General features: G+C 42.6%; 1 long non-coding RNA gene across 3 annotated transcripts in view; it reads left to right on the top strand.

The window, feature by feature from the left end:
- The first annotated feature begins 6,448 nt into the window (after positions 1-6,448).
- LOC309864986 overlaps positions 6,449-22,528 on the top strand; it is an 88,955-nt gene continuing 72,875 nt past the window's right edge. For all 3 annotated transcript variants that reach the window (XR_014311890.1, XR_014311891.1, XR_014311892.1), the window contains exons 1-3: positions 6,449-6,718; positions 7,795-8,368; positions 9,241-9,299. This is a non-coding gene — a long non-coding RNA (uncharacterized lncRNA). The remainder of the gene's footprint in view (positions 6,719-7,794; positions 8,369-9,240; positions 9,300-22,528) is intronic.

Below are 22,528 nucleotides of genomic sequence, written 5' to 3'. Positions count from 1 at the left end.
TGCCACTTCTTTCACCTTTTCCCAGGGCAGAAGGGACCGCAGATCCCGAGGCTCACAGACACCGAAGTACTTATGTCTACATAGACTACAAGCTGGAAAACTGAGCCTCGCAGACACCCAGGATGTCAGATAGAACGTGACCCTTACGAATAATCCAGATGTGTGCTAGGTGTTCAGGGCAGAAAGAAGCGTTGGTCGGTTTAGTACAGGTCCAGACCAGGATTTGGGAACCCTAGCGATAGAGCCGCACGGCCGCTCGCCGCCCCGGATTCGCGCTTAATCTGTCCGGGCTTCCGGACCTAACAAGACCAGCTGCACCCGACCCCGCAAAACAGCTAGTTGAAGACCTCACCGCACTAGGACCCTTGCTCCAGTACAGGGAGCGCCCCACCCCTCCCAGAAGCCGGAGGGAAGGAAGGCCAGAGTTTGTAGGCAGGAGGATTCTTGGCCTTCGGTGTGAAGGCGAAGCCAACGCCCTTAGAAGGCGTTTTCTCAAAAGCGTGGCTTGCGCGTGTCGGGGCCATTCCAGGGCCTTGCACTTTACTTGTCGACAGAGCAAAAGAAACGGGACGGGACGCGAATTGGCAGAAGAAAAGCTCGGTGGAATACGTGTGCGCCTGTGCACATGTCTGTGCTTGTGTTCACGTGAGTACCCCCGTGCGCACTTGTCTGTGTGTGCACTTCTCTGTATGGGCCTGTGTGCGCGGATGCGCGTGTGTGCACCTGCGCACGTGTAAACGTGGAGGGGTGCCTATGTACAGAGAGCATGCGCCTCCTGTCACTTTAAGAGAGAAAATGTCTTTTCCCAGGTTGTGCTACATTAAGGAAATGATTAAAACTAAATTAAACTGTCAGCCCTCTGGCAAGACTAGCCAGGCTCTATTTCAAATAAAAGCCACCCAGGGAAGAACATTATCAGAGTAGGTCTGTCTCAGAGACTTGGCGAGAAGGGAAAGGAGAATGGTACCTAGTGGGCTGTATCCAAACAGATAGCAAAGTTAACTCTGGGGTGGGGGGTGGCGGAGAGGGAGGATTAAAAGGCATGTCTGGTTCCTCCTGTTTCTTTCTTTTCTCTCTTTTCTTTCGCAGTTTAAAATTGGATTCTTAGAAAGATTCTTTTTTGAAGCTCATTCTTTCTGTAGACTCTGTTATCTATGTTTAGATATAGCTTACCGTTTCTTATCTAGATAACTATTATTTATATTATTGTATTTTGTTTTCTATTTTTTATTTTTGTGTTTTGTTAATAAGCAATTGCTTATTTTTAATTCCAAATTTTAAAGTCCTATGTGCCAGGGTTTCATCCTCTAAATAGACTAATTTTTCTTTTTTGTTTTTCTTTTTTCTTTTGCATTTGACAATCGCTGTAAATTTCCAAACTCGTGTTTGATTTCCCAGAATAACAATTCGTCGCAGGGAGGTTTACCCTGGCATACAGGAGGGTCTGTGCTTTGCTCCCTGAACTCGAGATGCACCATGTAGTCTCTGAATTTCCAAATAGGCAAGATCTGGACTTCCTTCCCACGCATAGAAAGACATTTTATTATTCGCTGAAATACTAGCCTAGCAAGAAATAGAGTTATACATAGGAGAGTCGGGGTGAAGGAAGGCCCAATCCAAGCCCCAAGAGAGATAATTATTTGTCTGTGTTACTTTGTAACTTGATCTGGGAAGGAGCCATATCCTAATTGGGGGCCAGGGATGCCAGAAGCCTCCCCGAATCACAGGACCGCGCCACACACGTGGGCTAGGGCTCGCTGTCTCCTCCCATTCCCTTCCTTCTTGTACATACTCGTCTTCGTGCCTCTCCCTCTGATTTGGGTTAATAAAAATAATAAACTATAATCTGCAAGATTCCAAAGTCTACAGGAATAAATGCAGGCAGGCAGGGTCTGTCTGGCTGCGCTCTCATGGGCTTCTCTGCTGCGGGCTCCAGCTGCAAACCCAGGCCCAACGGAGAAAGCGATACAGAACCGCAATTCCTCACTGCAGCTTCTGTCGCAAATAGCACACACAGACAGCACCTTCGCACGGGTTGGAGCCTGTTTACCATCTTCTCTTCAACAACCAGTCTGTTCCATAATTCTGATCATCTGAGACTTGAGTCTGTCTACAAAAGAACTCCACCAGCCTATGGAAGAGCCCTTCAGGGCTCCAGGAAACCCAGAGAGATTCTCCTGTAGTGTTGGTTTTCAAATCAAGGCTCATTTCTCGCTGAGTCTTAGAGGAGGTGCAAAGGTTTGCTAAAGCCAAGGGAAAGTGTGCTCTGAGGTTAATCTTGTCTTCATTCCCCCTTCCTCCAACCTCCAAGTTCTCCAGCTTGGAGACGGGAAAGGAAGGAAGAGAAGAGAAGGGGCCTCTGACTTACCAAAACCGGGGTTGAGAGGTGCCCAGAACAAACTCACTGCACTGGGCACATGAGCTTCCCCATTCATGTCCTATTTCCAGCAGCATCTGCTCTGCCTCCAGAATATACTGCAACTATTTTTCACCCTGTGTTGAAAAAAATCGCTGCTTCACTTCCTCATTCACTGACCCACACTCCTCCCACAGCCATACAGTTAGGGGTTAGTAACAGAAATGTCCAAGAAGGCCACACTTTTTCTATCACTAAAACCTGATTCAAATATAAGGTGGCTTGAAGGAAGTAATGGAATTAACATCTAGATGCAAATGAATACACAAGGGTAGGTAGTTGGACCTCACTGATATCAACATTGCAACAGATTGATTTAGATATAAATCAAACTGAGACAGTGAGTGGGGAAATTAAATTATATCCTCAGATAGTTAATGGACATTTTAGTAGCTTATGCTATATAAAATTATGTTTAAATTGATTTTTAAATATGTATCTTCATGTTCTTTGAGTTAAATATGTAATACTATTTCCCCATAAACAAAGATTATCTTAGCCTGATGCTTTACTAAAATGAATTGAAAATGGAACTGAGCGTCCCTAACTCTGTTCCATTTAAGAATTACTAGCTAGGGTTTTTAGCTTTTTATAAAACTTATTACATACTCTAATTGGCTGTAAATTGGCCCTGTTCTCATTTTTCACAACTGTAGATACCAAAGTTCTTAGACAGTGGAAATTTTGTGCACATTTATATAATCTGCTGAAAGTATAAACAATGAAGAATGTGACTGGGATTTATTCATATTTTTGTACTGACAGATGAGACATTTCAATTTCAGCTGAATGAAAAGATTTTTAACAGTAATTTAAAGGTAGCACAGGAACTGCCCCCCAAAGAAGTGGGCTATTGAAAAATAGTATTAGCAGTGGGAATGAACCCTGAATTCAAATACGTGAGCAAAAAATTTGACAACAAACTCTGACGTTTCTGCATGAGTTCTGGTTTTGATTTCTTTTCATTTTTAACTGTGTGGACTCTTTCATCCCTTAAGAAGTATATCATGAACAACTGAGATCAATGAAAAAATTATGATCCAGTTCTTTTCCCTCTAAAAATAGAGGGAGAAATACAAAAATATTAAACTTTGTCTTAAATAAAATAATCTTCCCGGAATATATTTCCAACCCGGGTTTTCAGGAAGAACCAAATTGAGAATCTTCAAGCAAAAGCCTAAAGAATGGTATTTACAAGAGGAACTCTACCCAAACATTTTGATGTTTCAGAAATGCTGTTTGTAAAGAATCTTTGGCATGTACAATACTGCATTTCCAAATCCAGCCTCATGAAGAAAGAGGGAGGGAAAAAACCCATCTCAGGCCATTTGTAATAGGTGATGTAAATTCAGAATAACTAGCATTTCTAGAAAGACTTCTGCTTTTTTATGTTAACCTTTAGCCTTTGGTGCGGGTTCCTTCTCATATTACATAAAATGTACTTTAAGAAGCACTCACTACCTGCTACAGATGTCCAGGAAAAACTGAATTATGAAAGTCGGAAACATATGGCAGTTGCCTATTGCACAAGGAAGGTACATATGAAAGTTATAAATTTCTTTCTTTAAGTCAGCATTGTAAACGCATTTTATAGGGTTCACAGTATGTATTACATCTGTAGATTTAATTTTTGAAATATATGTGTTTGGAGATATTTGTGTTTTGGGATTCTAAGAGAAAGAACTCATCTTGATGTGTTAGAAATAAAGGGAAAACAAAAAACAAAAAAATAAACATGTGGAGAAGCAAATACATTTCCTTTAATTTCCCAGCTGGTTATACTGAAAGGACATCAGACCCTCTACTGGCAAAGGATGGCTCACAGCAGGGGTACTGCCCATCAGCAGAGCGTTCTGAATTTACTGACATCCCCCTTCCAAGAAGCAGAGATGTCAACTTGGGGAAATCCGGGTTGGGGTGGATATAAAAACCACCAAATTAAGAACTGAATCACAAATGTCAAAAATGCAGCAGTTCACTTTACTCTTGAGAAAGAAAAAAATGCCCAACTACTTGCTGATCTTTTCCCATCAAAAGCTTAGATTTAATTTAATTTCATTTAATACCTTTAAAGCTACATACATTGATTGCAATCATATTATATATTCAGTATTATCCGTGGACACCAAATACTATCAACTACCAAAGTATCATCCCTTAAGCCTTCAAAGTTATTTTAAAATAATCCTTCCAATTTTCTACCTGTAGCCCCCTGTGGTACCTTTAAATTTAATTTTAATTTGTGAATTTTAAAACTCACTGTTCTCTTGTTCAAGTTTATTTGGAGAAATGTAAAAAGCAAGTTATGAGAAGGACTCAGTCAAAAAAGGAGTTTAAACATACTTGTTTAAATACCCTAAAAGTGGGGCAAGTGCCTACAGGTAAGATCACTGTGGGTCAGGTCAAGAAAACCATCCTCAGAATTTCACTGTGAAAGTGGAAGGCTGATCTACCCTTTGTTGTGCTAGAATGAAATTTACTTGGGTGTAGAGATAATGCAGAATAAAGCAGACGCGCCCTTCCCAGCACAAGTTTTTATTTGGTTGTATTTTGAGTTTCCCTTTACGATCAACTGTTGAGTGGTCGCTTGGATTTTCTCTTCTTTTCCAGTTCCTACCTTACCGAAGGCTAGTCCTGCCTAGGTTTTAAACTACTTAGTCTAAGCGGGGGTGGTAAGAAATTGAGCTTTCATTACTAGGGGCTTGCCCCTATAGGCCGGCGGGGGGGAGGGGGTAGATCTGGAGGCGCAGAAAAGACTATCAGATTCTTTTCCATCTATTTACAGCATTTTGTGAACAAGGAGAGTGCCAGGGTAATTTCTGAGTTCCTTCTTTTCCAAGTGTTGGGTCACTTCTGAGCCCCCACCCAGTCCTTCCCAAACCGTTCGGCGCCCTCCCGTTAACATTTATAATTAGATCTCTTGAAGGAGACCCCCCCCCCAAACAGCATTTATAATTCATTATTGCTTAGTAACAAAAACAGCAATAACGGTTAAAAGGTATAAAGAAATCATTTCAGTTTCCGGGGCACCCTAGAATTTCTGGGACGGATCCAGCTGGTAAAACATTTAGGAATTCACATTCCCGATGAAGTTCCACGCCTAAAATTAAAATCCAGTCTGGGTTTCTAACGCTCATTTTGCTTTGGTCAATATCTGCGTTTTCTTTCATTTTGTTTGCGTTCCCTTCTGGGTTTGGTGCTTTCCCCCCCTTCATTGCCGAAGACAATCTGATTTACAGTTTGACTGAGAGTTGCATTTCTGTTTAGAAGGTGAAACGTCCAAGTCAGTTAGCCAAATTATTCCCCGACGGCTCCAATATTGCGCCAGAGTCCCAGAGTCAGTTATTTTTATGTCTGACTGTATTTCAAATGTGCAGGGTGATAAATAAGACCGGCCTCGAGCTGCAAACTATCTCACTGTCTTGAAGAACAATTGACAAAAATTAACCCAGCCAAAGCGTTGGGGTTTTCGCGAGCCGCTGGAGCATAAATCAGCATCGCCGGCGGCTTCGGGAAGCAGCGCGCTCGGAGCCGCGCGCCCGCAGCATGCGGCGGCGACTTTCAGCAGCCGCTGGGCTCGCCTGACCCGAGTGAGTGGGCTTGGTCTCGAGGATCCGAGCGGGAACAGGACTCGGTCCCAGGTTCAGAGTCATCCCAGAAGGGACACACTGGCGGAGAAAGGCATGGTTACGCCTTAGCGACCTCCTAATTTACCTTCTCGAATTCTCCAGTGGGGTGTGTGTGTGTGTGTGTGTGTGTGCGTCTATTTGTGTACGTAAATATCAAAGAAGACTAAGGGAGGCTAACTTGGCAAGGGTGTGTGGCGGGGAGTAACCTCGACTGTGTCTGGATCCCGGAAGAGCTTCTCTGCTCTAGTCACTTGAAAGGCATATTCGTCTTAGCTATTAACAATTAAACTCTTTCTACGGGAAATCAAGGGTGGAGGAAACTCTGCGGAGGCGCTGTAATTGCTCGGGGTCCAGAGCCCGCCTGCGCATTCACTTCCCAGTGCACACGCCCCATTCCAAAACCCCGGCTCCCGCCGAGCCCGCGCCCTCCTCCTCCGAGCGTGGTGGCAGGTCCTGGCGCCCCCCGGACCTGTAGGTCAGGAAGGCAGGGGGCGCCCGGAGCAGGCGCCGCCTGCCCTCGCCACCTGTTGGAATGGTGAAGCCGGGGACCTCGTACTGCCGGTGGCGGCGACGCGCGGCTACGGGCGGACTCGCGCTCAGCAGCCAAAGTGAATCCCAGCCGCGGTTTCTGTTGATAAGTGGAAAGAACAACCCTCTTGGTGATAAGTGCACAGTAAGTGAGAACAATCAATAGATCATTTCCTGGGGCGTCTGTTCTGAAAAGGCCCCCGCTGTTCAGTGGCTCCGGGAGTTACTGATGAGCGTGTGTGACCGTGGCCCCGCGGCGCCTCCCCTTGCTAGAGAGAACGGTGCGCAACCTCGGCCACCGCCCCGCACGGTCTCGGGCTCCTGGGAGGGAACGAATAGAATAATAAGGATCACTAAGCCCCTCTGAAACCTCCCCAGACCCTTAAAGCCGCACCACCCTACCCGGGCAGCCTTGGAGGCGAGGAGGATCCCAGGGTGAACAGCTATGGCTTGTGTGTCTGTGTGCGTGCGCGCGCCCCTGAGCGCGCACGCGAGCGTGCGTGTGTGGCTTCGTCTCAGGCTCTCCGTCTGGGTAACCGCAGTAAAGCCGAGGAGGGAATGGGGGTGGTAGGGGGAGAAGGCGATTCTTGTCTTCTATTTGAATTAAGAATTCAGTTTAAAAACTGGGTTTCGGAGCAAAATGAGAAAAAAACCTAAACGTCCCACCCACTCCCGCAGGGAGCTTTAATTATGGAGCGGGGCTCCAGAAGAGGCCACTCTTTTCGGCAGACCGCGCCCGGGGGTTGGGCGCCCACCGCACTTGCTGGCGAGGTTCTGCAGCCGTGTCCAGAAGAGCCCGGGCCTAGTGGCTCCGAGGCTCCGCGACGCACGCCCCTTCTCGCGCTCCGCCCCGCGGTTACGGGCCCACGCCGACCTCGGCTGCCGCGCCGCCCACCGCTTCCTCACCCCGGGGTGTAAACCCGAAACCACCGGGTCCTGGGGCATAGGCCTGAGTCCTGGCCGGTGGCCCGCCTTTCCGGAACATTCAGGGACGGGCAGGGGGGTGGCGGCAGACCGAGCTGCGCTCCCGACGCGTTGCCGCCTGTATTTGTTTCGTGACCTTGACCACGTCCCAGCCTTAACCTTCTCAAAGTTACAACTGGGATAGTAAACCTTGCGGGGTTCGCCCGCTGGGTGGTGGAGTAATTAATATATTCCGGTGGGGAGGAAGGGGGCTTGGCGGAGAGACTGTCAACTATCCCGCTGTATGTCTGTTTTCAGCCCTCCCCCCAATTTTGAGGTAATTCAGGCCCTGGCCTGCGACCTCCTCCAGGAAGGGGGCTCATGGGCGTTTAGGCTCCGAGGAGCCGGCGATACTGCAGGCGGGTAGGCGCAGGCGGAGCGCCAGGTGGGGGCACAGGGCGCCCTTGGCAGCGTCGGCTACATCGCCCCATCCCGGCCCGAGGAGGAGCAGCCTCGCCCCGCACTCCCGGAGGCTCGGGCCCAGCTTCGGCCCCGCGCCCGGTACTCCGCTCCGAGCTGACCCCGCCACCTCGCCGCCGCGGGCAGCGGCCGCGGAACTCCGCAGCCCCAGGCGGGAGCAGAAGCTGGGCGCCGGCCGACGCAACTTAGGCTGAGAGGGAAGTCGCGTACGTTGTGCGGATCTGCGGGGCGCGACGAATGCGACCCCGAGTCGCGCAGGAGACCTAGCCTCAGAGAAGGCATTGGCTTCTGAGTCTGTCAAACCTAAACGGAGAGGCTGTAAAGGAAGAAGTCTCCCAACCCTTCGCAAAAATATAAACCATCTGGAAAAGAAAGCATCTACTGGATGGAAGGAGACGATTGCAAATGAAAGGTAATTATAAGGAGGAATCTGAAAGGAAGAGCAGCACATGTTTTCTTTGCACTCAAGTGCAGGTAAACCCTAGTTTTAATTATATAAGGCAACCCTCAAACAGAAGGCTTACGTCTCCCCAAGCCCTGGGGCAGCCAGCAGAGATATCTCAGTCAGCTTCCCATTCCCATGACCTCTTACCAGATATGGGTTAAGAACGCACTTCTCCCCCATGGTCATTGCCATTTAAAACCCAGAGTACATCACCTAATAACTTTCTTGACTTCGCTCATTAATAAGATTCTCTTTTGTTTTGTTTTGTTATTGCTGTTTAGAAAGTCATATTTCACAAGTTTTTAAGTAGGTCAGCTGTTTCAAACGGCCCCATCTTGAATCCTCGCAGACCAAAAAATGAATGCAACCTAACCTGTTTATTGGGTAGTGATCTAAGACGGTTATGGGCTCTCAGTTGCATAGTGAATTCTGAAAAGACTTCATTTAAAAAAATGAAAAACATTTTGGGGCAGTTACAGTTACATTAGTACATATTGTGGAAGTAAGCTTGCAGTTAGAGAAAAACTATTAGAAACAGCTGTGACGTTAATATTTCAAAACCCAGAGTACTCAGTATGCTCAGTATCTACTTTTCATCGTAATTTTTTCTTGGGCATTCACATAATGCACTACTCTCTGTGTATAATATAAGACACTTGTTTAATAAAGCAAGTGATTGTCTGTGTCAGGGAGATTTGGTCCTCTCTCCCTCTCCCAGTCCATGTGCAGAGCAGATCAAAGACCTGAATTACCTCTCTCTTTCCAAAGACAGCCAGATGCTGTCTTGATTTTCTTCTTCTTCTTCTTTTTTTTTTTTTTTTTTTTTTCAGATTCGCTAGCAATAGAATTCAAAGGACTGAAGAATCTGTGTGATGCTACAGATGAAAGCTCTATCCAGGTAACATGTTTTAATTAATATCATGCCTACCTTATCTTATTCCACTTAAGTTTTGAGGAGTCTTGTGAGAATCCATCTAAGAAATAATATGAAAATGATGAATAAGTGATTAGAACAAGATAACATAGAAATCACAATCTTGGGTCAAGAACAGAAGAAAAAAGAACCCTGAGATGTATGTGGAGTACTAGACACGTATTAAAGAGCAACTTTAAATTTGTCTCTGAGCCTCCTAGGAGCAAAGTGAAACATGGTTCTCATTGAGCACAAGGAGAGATCATAGAAGTTCCTTACAATATGCAAGGTATTTTTCTCCAAGGGGGTGGTGGTGATGGTGATCACAATGATACTTGAACTTTCCATTTGTTGTTTTTTTTTTTAATTTTATTTATTTGAGGGGCGCCTGGGTGGCTCAGTGGGTTAAAGCCTCTGCTTTCGGCTCAGGTCATGATCCCAGGGTCCTGGGATCGAGCCCCGCATCGGGCTCTCTGCTCATCGGGGAACCTGCTTCCTCCTCTCTCTCTGCCTGCTTCTCTGCCTGCTTGTGATCTCTGTCAAATAAATAAATAAAATCTTTAAAAAAAAAGATTTTATTTATTTGAGAGAGAGAATGAGAGAGAGAGAGAGAGAGAGAGAGAGAGCATGAGAAGTGGAGGGTCAGAGGGAGAAGCAGACTTCCTGCTGAGCAGGGAGCTGGATGGGGGACTTGATCCAGGGACTTCAGGATCATGACCTGAGTCGAAGGCAGGTGCTTAACTAACTGAGCCACCCCAGGCACCCCTCAAATTTTCCACTTGTGAGACCAATTACCACCCCCCCCCCACTCAGACACTCGGGATATTTTTATTTTGTTACGGTTAAAATAAAGCTGTTTCTCTATATAGAGGCAGTTTGGTGTCTGGAAGAAGCTTGGGAATCAGAAAGACCTGAATTCAGTGCTGGCTTCTGCACTTAGGGTTCTGCTGGAACCCTTGGCAAGGCACTTAATCTCTCTCTCTGAGAGCCAGTTTTCTTTAAAAAACAGGGAAATCTATCCCATAGTCTTATAGAGAGGGTATTCTGGGGCCTGGCACTAAAGCGATTTCTTTTTTAAATAAGTGTTAGGTTATTACTGCTGTTTTATGTTGTCATTAACATAAAACAAATGTTAGTTTCCTTCCTCCTTTTCCACAGCAATATAGTATTCAAAAGTACTACTACTTTTGGCTTCAGATCAAGTTATAATACCAAAGTTTGGACTTGAAGATCTGTTAGTACAGTTAAATGAACAAGGTCTCTGAGCTCCCTTGCCCTCCTTGCTTGCCCATAGTGGGTAAATTTCTGGAAAGAGAAGAGGATGTTGGTAAGATAGGCCTTGCCCTATACCAGTAAGGGTAGGAGTGGGTCAGTCCCTGAAGCTGCAGGTCCCCTGGTGGGTTCTGTACAGCAGTCCCACTACAAATCACCCAGTGAATAGCAGCTGTCAGGATCACTTGATGTTGGGACAAGTCACTACATGATTGAGTTCCAAGAGGAGGTAGATAGATTTCTGAGTATTATGTTGGAGGGGGATGGGAGCATGAAGGTTTTACAGGTCACTACGGAAAGTCAATATTCCATTCAATATTGGGGGTTAGGGCCAGGAGCAAAATACCAAGTGACACTCAGCTTTCCCCCATCTTCCCTCATCCTGTTTCCTACGGTATAGACCTTCTAAACTGAGTACTTGCTGAGAACTCAGCATGTGTTCTAGGTTTTATGGAGACAAGTTCTCTGTCCTAGATCCACCAACTAAGATTATCCAGGTAACTGGCCTCTGAGATCTTCTCTTTCTGTCTGTCCCTCTTCCTTCTTCCCTCTTTCATCTGCTCAATACCCACGAAACTGTCACACTTCTCCTCCTACTAAATCTTGCAGGTTGATAATGGGCTAAATATAATCAATCTAGTGTATCTAAGTGTCTGTGTTTTCTGAAGTTAGTTGTATCTTAGAAGAGTACGGAAATGTACATTATGCGTTTGACCTGCTCTGCTAGATTATAAGCTTGCCAAGCTCATGAACTTCCCCAAGTTGATGCATTGATTGGCTAAATCTAGAACAGCAGGTGATTTGTTTCAGGCAGCCCCTTGACTAAGCTGCCAAGAAGCAGCATGGCACAGCCGGGTGGGCCTATACTCAGATTTGGAAGAAAGGGGCTCAAGGCTTTGTTGGCTCTGTCACTGGCTCTATGAACTTGTGTCATCTTCTAACATCCTTGGCTTTCACCTGAGGTATTTAGATGAAGTAGTCTCAATGATGCCACATGACATACTTTATGATTCTAAATCCAACTGCAAGTGATTTCATCTTCCTTTGAATGAGCCCTCACAGCATTTTGTTTCTCTACCTTTTGGACACATAACAGCCTTCTTGACATTAAACTTATTAGGAACTATTCCTTATCTCTCTATCATACCATAAGCCAGCTCCATGGGTGCAGGGACAATGTCTACATCAGTGTTTCCAAAAGAGCTATTCCAGTGTTTTGCACCACTATACTCGATAAATAATTTTGCATGAATAAGATCTTCCCTTTATGCATAACATCCACTACTTTGGTGTGAAAGAGGGAAAGCCACACCTTTGGAAGGCTGGTGACCATAGGCCTCCTTCTCTGCCAAGTCCTGCTGTCTTACCTTCATGCCAGCCTGGGTGCACAGGGAGCCTTGTGTTTCTCATTTGTGGGGGGACAGGCCAAATGATCTAGAACAAATATCCAGCCCTTGTCCTTGGCAGAAGCACAGACTGCGGCAGAAGGAAAACAGGCTTTATAATGACAAGAGCGAGAGGCATATGAGGAAGAATTTCTCCTCCTCATGATGAGTGTAGGTAGCGGGTATGGAGCAGTGTGGTAGGCAGCCAGCAATGTGGTCTGCCCGTCCCATGAAGTGGGGTGCAGCAAGGCCTGCCTCTTCCTGTGGCATGATTTTCTTGGCCATGTTTGCCAACTCCCTGAAGCTCTCCCAGGGAACGGGAGGTGGGAAGGAGACTGAGAAGACAGCCACCTTCTGCTAGAATGTGTGCATCTGGATTCCTCTTCTGGGTTTAACAGATTCCAGAATATGGCTATAGGCAGAACCAGCAAGCTGTCTTCTAGAACAGTCCTAGTAGGAGAAGGATACAGTAAATTCTCACAGTTTCCTTGAAACTTGCACTGTTTGGATCACTGGGCCTGCAGCCCTGCCCCTTCCTCAGTCCTCAATGCTTACCTTAAACTGGAGCTTCTCCAAGCCACCCTTCACGTGGTGGCCCTCCCAGAGCCTCAGCCTTCCCTAGCTGGCTCAACATTCCTGCTCTTCCACCTTGGAAGTCTGGTGCTTCTGGAACTTCTGCTGCTATTGCTCACTGCCCTCAAGTTACTGCTAGGCTCTCCATGGTCATCCCCACTTCTCATTGCCAGGCTTGGGTACACTCTTGGGTTTTGCACGTTGGAGGCCCTGCTAATGTTTGCCTTCTTATCTCTATTGAACTGAGCTATCGTGGTCCAGATGACTTGCCTTTTCTTCCTGCTGTGAACTCCCCTTCTTCCTTTTCCAGCCCCACCTCCACACAACAGTGAAAGTCCCTTTTCATGAGTTAGTGCCCTCTGGCTATTCCTTCTAAAGGCCTCTTCCTTGACTGGCCAGTCTAAGGGTGCAGAATGGTACTTCCTGTGCACCTCTCCTCTTTTGGGCCTTTGCAGCTGCAAGAAGTCCTCATTTACCCACATATAAAGTCTGGAATCTGTTCCCCTTTGGGCCAGTTAGGTTTCCTTGAGCTCATTTGTGTGCATATTCATCGCCATCCATTTGCGGTGCATTTATTATGTAACCTCACACTTACTTATTTTAGAAAATTTCAACATTCTAGAAGTTGTTTATTAGTCCCAGAAATGAACACTAACTGCAGTCTCAGACAATTCTGAATAACAGTGGGATAAGCCAATACTAGTTTACTTCTCACTTACTTAAGATCCCCATGTGGGTGAGGTGACATCTTTCTTCCAATTGGTGACTCAGGGACCTAGGCTGACCCCTTCTTGTAGCTGTGTCATTTAGAACTTGACTTCCAAGTTTGACGTGCAAAGGAAAGAAAGAATGTGTGGGGAAAGCATACCCATTCTTAATTACCTCAGCCTGGAAATGACTCTTGTGACTTCTGGTCACATTCTGTTGGCTAGAAATCAATCCCATAACACTGTGTACCTGCAGAGGAATCTGGGAAATGTAGTATTTCCTTTTTTTTTTTTTTTTCCAGGAACGTCTACTTGATCTCTAAGTAGCTTTTTCTCTGTCACAAGTTTTGAAGGGCAACTCCTTTCTTTTCTGGGCAAGAGAACTTCCAGACTAGTATGCCCCATACTCAAAGGACAAGGAAAATAGAAAACACCTTTTAATCAGGTTATAAACACTAAAGATGAATACCATAGGCCAATATTTGGATTTTGCTCTATGGAGCTAGTTCAAGGACAAAGTTCTCTTTGAGGTCAGGGAGAATTACATACTGTGAAATTGAAACCAGGTATCTGGAGGGAGATGGGGATATAAGAAGCCAAAGGATATCCCTTTATTGTGGAAACAGCCGTATCAGTGTGAAAAGCCCTAAATCCATCTATTACAGATTTCCATAGTCTTTTTATTACCAGAGTTGTTTCCAGTGCCTTGGAACTTGGGAAGGTTTAGCCAACAATCTGTGGTGATATTCCAAAGTCCAGGAATTAATCATGTCTTTTCTGGCCTTTTACTTTTAGGCCTAATCCATACTATCAGCACTCTCCCTTCCTTCTCCATCTTGGTTAACATTTTATTTGTATCTTTAATGATTTAACAGATGTCAAACTTTGTTACGGATTTGACAAGGGCTGACATTGCTCAAATGTCTTTGCCCAGGCCTGGCCCATTTATGAGGGGATAACAGACCACTGATGTCATTGTCATGTGCTTTGATGGAAGTTTTAGTGTCCTAACTCCCCTGTGGAAGGAGTTTTACACTTCTAAAGTGGCTGCAGGCTTCTTGTTAAGTTCTTTTCCCAACACGCTTTTGCATTTTACCTTCTCACTGAACAGTTTTTATAATACCATTTTAGGATATTTGGTTCAACACCACTCAGCTCAAATTTTCCAGATGAAACGTATAGTTAAGAGAAGAAAACTTGAAATCTTCAGCTTCTATGGGACATGATGGACATTGTACATTGATCTGTATTTCCAGTCTTTAGAGATTAGAAAGAAAAAAAAAAAAACCTTTGTGTTGTCTGTTCTTAGAACAGTTGCATTTATTATAGCCTAACATATTATTTTCATTCCTGAACTTATATGTGAGCAGGTCTTAGAAGTTCTGCCAGAACCTTAAAGAAACCCCTTGCTTAGTTAGTATTCACCAGCCATGTTTAAAGCACCGAAGAAAGGTCTAGCCAAAGAGAGGAACTAAATGGAGATCCATCGAATACCAGAGTTATGTTGTGAACTAGGCTGACCACAGAGAAGCCCTGGCCTTCACCTTCAAGAGTTTATAGCCACATGAACTGTGTGAAAAATTAAAAAAAAAAAAAATAAGTGCATTAAAAGGGCAGGAAAAGCATGGTCTGAGGTGAACCAATGAAAATACCTGAAGGAAACATAGGTAGAAGTATTTGGCTGATATTCTTTTAGGTGGAAGTATAAAGTATGTGCAATTAGGAGTCAGGGCCAAGTAAAGGAGTAAGAGTTGGGAGGTTGTTTCTGGTGCAGATCCTTTCACTACTGCTTGTGTGACTTCGGGGCAGGGTGAGGGGGTGGTTCTTTAACTTTTATGAGCCTTCTTTGCCTCAGCTGAAAAATAGAGCACGGTGGCCCCTGGCAAAACCATTAACTGATGGTGTGGATCTGATGACACAGCGTATTTGAGAATGCGTTAAAATGGTGAGGTGCTCCTTCAAGTAAGGGCAAAAAGAGACCTTCATTCTGCACTTTCAACTCTTCTTCATCTGTCCCCCAGCCATCGTGTACACCCAAACTGCGAGGACTCTTTATTGCAGCACAGGAAACAACACTTTTGGGTGGAAGTGGTATGGATGTCATAGTTTTTTGGTGAGCTATTTGGCACCACAAGTATATGTAAAAAGCATAATTTGGGTAAAGACCTTTTTTTCCCTAAAAATTTGCTTCCAGCTGCTGAAATCATTTACTGTGTGAACGGAAACACAATTTAGCTCCAGTAGTATGCGGCACTTGGTGGAGACACTAGATCATTTGTCTAAAAATCAATTTGCCACATTACCAATCGCAGGAAGCCAGCAGGCCTATATCCTTTACCCCGTGGAGGAGCATTGGTAAAGAGACTTTCCACCGGTACAGGTAGAGGCAGGGGCAGACATTCACTTGCAGAAATAGGAAAGGCTGTAGAGTGTGTTTAAAAGGAAGCTCATCCATTCACATCTGAATGTTGAGCCTTAGGGAATTGCTTCAGCATCTGAGATATGACTCACATGGGAAGTTGACAACTGAGCTACTCTATCAAATCACATATGAAAACTACTGGTGTGAACAATCACCAAAACTAAACTTTAAAAAAAATTCAGCAGTAGCTCAGTGAATTTAACAACTGGGTCAGACCGGTAGAGGGTGACCATCCATTGGTTTAGAAGAAGGTGGGTTGTGTCTGCACTGCTTTCCTCAGTGTGTGTGTGTGTGTGTGTGTGTGTGTGTGTGTGAGAGAGAGAGAGAGAGAGAGAGAAAGAAAGAACATACTGCAGTCGTGATTTTTAGGCAATGGGGATTTTCAAAGCTGGGTGAAAGTTAAGATCATAGTTTTCAATAGTGTATGCAGTTTGGAGAAGGATCCAGAATGGCTTTTAAGGCTAGGACAAGAATGGAGGCAAGTGGTGGGTGTGAAATGGCCCACAGAAGCTAAGTGTGTAGGTTCTATGTCACGAATACTGCGGTCCAGACACAGAGAGGCTGGTCACATTTCAGAAGCACACACAGTAGGTTTAGACCTCTGGTAAGAAGTAGCTCTGGAGCTCCCCAGTTGGTCAGAAATGGGGGTTGATGGCATCAGTGCCAGCATCTGAGAGCTGTGTAGGACCAAGGCAGTTGATGCTGGATCAGAAGCCAGGAACCTCAAGTTCTGGCCCCTGTGCTTCCTTTAAATTGATGTAGACCAGTGCTTCTCAAATTCTATATGAAGGACTCTTTTTTTTTTTTTCCATTTTCAATCCATTTAGGACTGACCCATGATTTGGTGTACATGACATACACTCAGCTTGTGCCACTATGACTTAACCAAATAAATGACATGATACTTGTACTGGTCTACATTCAATTCCGCAAGATGACTATATCAATCCTGGGTTTGCACGTCTCAGAAATGTCAAAGTGTTATAAATCTTAAAGTGTTTATTCTTGATTTTGATCATCTCTCTTTTTGAACTAATAAACAGTTTAGGGACTATCACTAGAATAGGTATTTTCAAACTTTTTTTCTACTTTGACATTTTACTGATGCAGATGTGGGAGGTTAACTCATCTTTCACATACTATGGTGCTTCTTTTATGGGTCACGGTTAGAGGATGAGATTGTGAAACTGCATAATGGGCAATGCTTCAGAAAAGAGAAATTTAAAATGCTGGTTAAGAAGACACTGGTTGTCTTGCCACCTCTATTTGTCCTTCCCCTTTGGTGGCAGAACCACAGTCTCTAGCTCTGGAAGAGAAACTGCATTTCCCAGTTCTTTGCCATAGGTCATTTGTTAAGTTCTGGGCAGTAGCATGTAAGCAGAGATGGTGTGACATCTCCTGGGAAGCCTGAAAGGGAAAGAACCAGAATATGGACATAATTGCTAGGGCTCCATCATTGCTATATGTATCTGCCTTGGGATTGGAAGCCCTGAAAAGCCCACCAAAAGGACAGCTAGAAACTATGTCCCTTTCTTCACGGACTCCATGTGCCACACTGGGCTGTAAGATCAGAATGGGTATATAGGAAAGAAATAAGATTATGTACCTTTTTTTTTTTAGTTTTATTTGCTATTTATTTTTTAAGATTTTATTTATCTGAGAGAGAGGGCATGAGCAAGGGGAGGGGCAGAGGGAGAGGGACATGCAGACTCCCCACTGATTGGGGAGCCTGACCCGCGGCTAGATCCCAGGACCCTGAGATCATGACATGAGCCAAAGTCAGACACTTAACCAACTGAGCCACCCAGGTACCCCAATATTCTGTATATTTAAAGACTATTATTTTGATATTTATTTGCTGAACCCAATCCTAAGCAATGTAAGTACAATTAAAAAGTCCTGATATTTTTATTATTTATTTAACAAACATAGCTTACTTTCTGAATTCTTAAGCTGAGAATTTAAAATGTGATTTAATCTTTGTATGATTAATAAGAATCAGAGCACCTGGCTGGCTCGGTAGGTTTAGCCTCTGCCTTCAGCTCAGGTCATGATCCCAGGACTCTAGGATCAAGTCCTGCATTGGGCTCTCTGCTCACCGGTGTGAGCTCTCTGCTCCCTCTGCCTCTGCCTCTCCTCCTGCTCTTGCTCTCTCTCAAACAAATAAATAAAATCTTAAAAACATAAACAAAAACAAGAATCACCACAAAAAGCTATGAATATATGTGCCAACATCTAGGAGATCACAACTACCTGCTTATTAGGACCGTGTTTATAGGATTGCTTACCTTGTTGGCTCTACCTCTCCCTGCTTTTGATGGGCCTGCATCTAGAAGGTAGAGCAATCTGTTTCACAACTTTTCCTGCCTCCAGATAGCTGCAACATGGAAATCAAACATATTAAAACTGGGTAGATCAATTCCACATCCATTTATTAAACACTTGCTAATGCGCCGAGCACTGAGCTAGATGCCAGGCATACACCGATAAATCAGTAAAATTCTTGCTCTCGAGTTGTTTAAAATCCAGTGGGACATTGTTAGGGACATCAACAAAGTATTTCAGGAGCATGAAAGAGGGAGCCACTACTTTGTCTGGTGTTGGAGTGGGGCTGTTAGGGGGAGTGGGGAAGGCTTCATGGAGAAGGTGACATTGGACCTGGGTCCTGATGTGGGATACTACCACAGGCAGAAGTGCTGATCAAGTCACTTGTAGGGACGCAGCTCAGGAGAGTCATGGCAGAGTGACTTGGCAGAGCATATTGGGACAGTAGCACAGGGAAGCTGGAACATGTAGCTAGAAAGGGAATCTGAAGCCACATTTAGGAGGACTTCAAATGTTTTATTTGAAGATTTTGGTCTTTGTGGGAAGTTGGAAGCATTGAAGTGTGTTATTTGTTTATTTGTGTGATATTTTTTTTGGTAATTTTCATTTTAATTAAATTAAATAACATATAATGTGTTATTGGTTTCAGAGGTAAAGGTCAGTGATTCGTCAGTCTTATTTAACACCCAGTGCTCATTACATCACGTGCCCTCCTTAATGTCCATCCTCCCACCTCCCTGCCCCCCAGCAACCCTCAGTTTCCTGTGATTAAGAGTCCCTTATGGTTATTTGTGTGATTCTAAGCCGGACACTCTAATCTTAGGGAAATAAATCAGACAACACTATGGAAAGATATATTGAATGGGAAAGAATCATAGGAATCTACTGCAGTTTATTATATACAATGATTATATACTATAATCTACTACAATATCAATGAGAACAGGACTCAAAACACTGGCCATGAGGGAGAGAGATGCTTTTGAGATACGTTTTTAAAGAAACATGAAAACTTGGTGGGTGTTGGTTGTATGTGTGGGATGAGGGAAAGGGAGGAGTCCGTTCCAATGTGGGGAATGATACTGATATTAGATTCAAAAGGAAAATCAATTTTAGAGAGAAGAGTGACTTTAGTGCATCAGAGCATGTTAGGATAATGCCTAAGAGACATCAAAGTTTAATGTTTTTTTCCTCTGCTATCCTTAGCAAATGGTGATGCTCAGTGGTGCTCAGTATAGTGGCTTCTGCACAGTAACGAAAGTATGCTGAATTAATGACTAAAGAATTTGACTACTAGAAAGGTCTAGGGAAGATATAGGGATTTGTAGGAGATAGCAACATCTGTGAGGCTTGAACCTGTGGGAGTTGATGGAATGAATAATCAAAAGCATGAACAGAAGTGAAAAGAGAATTTAGGAACCTTAGGAAATCTTACTAAGGAATAAAGAGGAGAGCTAGTGAAGATATCTCAGAAACAGTGATCAGATAAAAATGTGTTCTAGAAAACAAAATAAGACAGTTTCAAGATTAAGATAGTGGTGATTTCTACTAAGTGTCACCAAAGAGGAAAGTTTCATGAGGACTAAGGTCAACAAATTTGAAATTAAGAATGACAGTGATCATATCGATCAACTTCTACAGAGTTATCTCTGTAGAGCAATTTCTATAGCCACATACCCCCACCTTCATTTCTGATTCAGTTGGTGAGGGATATTTACATTTTTAGCAAGTTTGCAGGTAATACTACTGCTGCCAATCCAAGGCATATTAGAGAGAGAAAACAATTGGATTGTTTGAGGATGAAAGAGAAATCATTTCCTCCTAAACTAAAAGTGTCCGAAAAGTGGGAAAAAGGGGGGGGGGCATTCTACTCACTAATTAAGACTTCATCACTTCATCACTTCTCCTGGTGGAGAAGTAACAGAATAGGTTTTCCTTAAATATTTGAAGCTGAAGAATTTTTGTCAAGACACGTGACTTCTTTAAATTTCTGTTTTCTGTTTCGTATATAATAAAAGTAATAATAAACCAACCTCTGTGCATTGTTATTGGGAATAAATGAAATAATATGACAGTGATATGATAGCATTCAGCTCACTGTTTGGTGCTCAAATAAAAAATTGTTGAGTTGGAGCATATACATTATTTTTCCAAAAGCAAGATAGCCTGTAGATACATTAATGTATCTGGTTATAATTAAAATTAACTATACGAATTTATAGCGGCCCTCCAAAATATATTTCTGTAATTGGCTCTCCATTGCTATCTATAAGTTATAAATAGAGCAAGTATAAGGGGCTTGATGTCTGTTTTCAGGGACAGTGGAATTTAATACTACATACCACAAAACTTTTTCCTTCTTTCTCTTTGACCATGTGCTGTTCCAAAACTTCTGTCTCCCGAAATATTTTCATATGGTCACTTTTTAAAATAAAGCTTTAAGTTAATCATTTAATATTTATTAACTTAAGTGAACTTAAGTGATGAGTGAATATAAATCACTAAAATGTGTTTAGTAAAGACTGTGGAAATCTATATAAATAAAAAATGGGAATGTTTACTGAATAATTTAATAGGAAGCCAAAACAAATACTGTCAATATTCTTTATTAAACAAATGAAGTATTCCTTTAAGTCATACTGTGTTTAAGTAATGAATTCACAAGACCAGGTAAACAAACCAAGATCATGAGAAACAAAATTTAAATATGTCTTATAGATATTCTAAGCTAGTACTTTTCTTTAAGTAGGCAATAGTTATTGAATGTGCTTCTTTTGATTATAGAACAATGATATTTTAAAATTGTATATGCATATTAAGAGAAGGAAAATATCGATGATAATATCAACTTCATATAGTTGTTCTGAAGATTAAATTAAAGGATATTTATAAAATATATACATTACTTGGAACAAAGTAAACATGATAATAACAATGATAAACCTAATAGCTGTTGATATTTTTGTCTGAAGTTATGGTTAAGTCATTACTACATTTGCCTAATTTAATCACTATCACTTTACCATAATACATATATGTATTATCCTTAGCCTCATTTTACAGATGAGGAAAATTAAGACTTAGTGAGGTGAAGTAACATCCTAAGTAACACAACTAGTAAGTAGTGGAACCAGTATTAGAACCCAGAACTTCTAGACTCAGAGCTATCCCCCTCCTACCCATTACCACCACAATATAGCATGTCCATGTGATGGCTGTGTACAGGATGCATGAATCTAATAGAAATGTTAATAAGAGACTAATACTAAATATGTATCCAATGCATTTAATTTGAAGTATTTAATCACAAAGCATGCTTGAAGTTAACCTGAATATAGAAAATGTGTCTAAAAAGAGATGGTGATCATGTAGATAAATGGTAAAACTGGCCAAATAAAATGATACACACATTTATCAAATCATGTATCTGATAAGAGGCTTGTATCAAGAATAGATAAATAATTCTAATAACTCAATAACAAAAAGACAATCCAATTAAAACTGGGCAAAGAATCCAAACAGACATATAAATGGCCAGTAAGCACAAGAAAAAGTGCTTAATATCATTAGCCATCAGGAAGATGCAAATCAAAAGCACCATAAGATACCATTTCATATTTACTATGATGGCTAGAATCAAAATGTCAGAAAATAACAAGAGATGGTAAGGATGAGAAAAAATTGGAACTTTTGTAAACAGCTGGCGAGAATGTAAAAGAGCACATAGCCACTTTGGAAAAAAATCTGTCAATTCCTTCAATGACTACACAAGAGTTAACATATGACCCAGCAATTCTACTCCTAGATATGTACCAAAGAGAAATGAAAACATAAGTCATTCAGAAACTTGTATACAAATGTTTATAGCAGCATTATAATGGCCAAAAGGTGGCAATAATCCAAATGTCAATTTATTGATGATTGAATAAAAAGGGTAGATCCACACAGTGGAATATTATTTGGCTGTGAAAAGAAATTAAGTTCTGATACCTGCTACAACATGGATGAAACTTGAAAATACCATATTAAGTGAAAGAAGACACACAAAAATTTGTTTCTATACATGAACAATGAACTATCTGAAAAACAAATTAAAAGTCCATTCATTGTAGTATCAAAAACCATAAAATACTTAGGGATAAATTTAACCAAGGAGGTGAAAAAATAAATAAATTTAACCAAGGAGTTTTGTGTATGCTGAAATCTGAATGATACTGATGAAAGAAATTGAAGAAGACATCAATAAATGGAAGGGTATCCTGTGTTCATGGATTGGAAGAATTGATATTGTTAAAATGTCCATACTACCCAAAACCACCTATAGATTCAATGCATCCTATCAAAATTCCAGTGACACTTCATACATATAATGGAATATTATTCAGCCACAAAAAAGAAGAGGATCCTGCCATTTGTGACCACAAGAATGTACCAGGAAGGCATTAAGCTAAGTGATATAAGTTAGATCTAGAAAGAAACATACTGAATAATTTCACTTGTATGTGGAATCTAAAAAAGCTGAACTCATAG

The sequence above is a fragment of the Mustela nivalis genome (assembly GCF_964662115.1).
Source record: "Mustela nivalis genome assembly, chromosome: 5".
In the NCBI taxonomy this organism is placed as follows: Eukaryota; Metazoa; Chordata; class Mammalia; order Carnivora; family Mustelidae; genus Mustela; species Mustela nivalis.
This window is presented reverse-complemented; position numbering and strand designations above follow the sequence as displayed.